The 433-nt window shown below is 74.4% G+C and overlaps 1 protein-coding gene across 1 annotated transcript in view; it reads right to left on the bottom strand.

Annotated features, from left to right (window-relative positions):
• Positions 1 to 187, bottom strand: part of MAVS (mitochondrial antiviral signaling protein) — a 6607-nt gene extending 6420 nt beyond the window's left edge. The window contains exon 1 of the mRNA XM_010580759.1: positions 173 to 187. The gene's annotated coding sequence lies outside the window, so the exon portion shown is untranslated. The remainder of the gene's footprint in view (positions 1 to 172) is intronic.
• Between the last annotated feature and the right edge of the window lie 246 nt (positions 188 to 433).

Here is a 433-nt window from a genome sequence, read left to right on the forward strand (position 1 = left end):
GCCTGGCCTCTCCACCGGGCCCCCCCCGCCGCCGCCGCTGCCACCGCCGCCGTTCGGCCTCCCCGCTCCCAGGGGAGCGCTGGGAGCACTTTGTGCTCGCAGTTAAACTTGACAGACCCCCCCCCCCCCGGCGGACCCTCCCCCGCGGGGCCTAGTCCCCAAACCGCCCTACCTTGCACCCGCCGCCTCCCCCGCGCACTCCGCGGACGCCTCTGAGCCCGCCCACCGCCGTCCGTGTCCGCCGCTGATTGGGCGCCGCGCACGCCCGTCGCGGTGATGAGGCGCTGTGAGGAGATGGAGGAAGGCACGCCCGCTTTCTCCTCCCCGCGGCCGCATCCCCGCTTTCACCCCACGGTGGCGGGACGGAACGGAACGAGAACGGAACCAGGGGAACGGGACAGGCGCCGGCAGGTGGCAGCAGCGGAACGGGAAC

The sequence above is a fragment of the Haliaeetus leucocephalus genome, unplaced genomic scaffold, assembly GCF_000737465.1.
Source record: "Haliaeetus leucocephalus isolate CR32 unplaced genomic scaffold, Haliaeetus_leucocephalus-4.0 Scaffold741, whole genome shotgun sequence".
Taxonomy (NCBI): Eukaryota; Metazoa; Chordata; class Aves; order Accipitriformes; family Accipitridae; genus Haliaeetus; species Haliaeetus leucocephalus.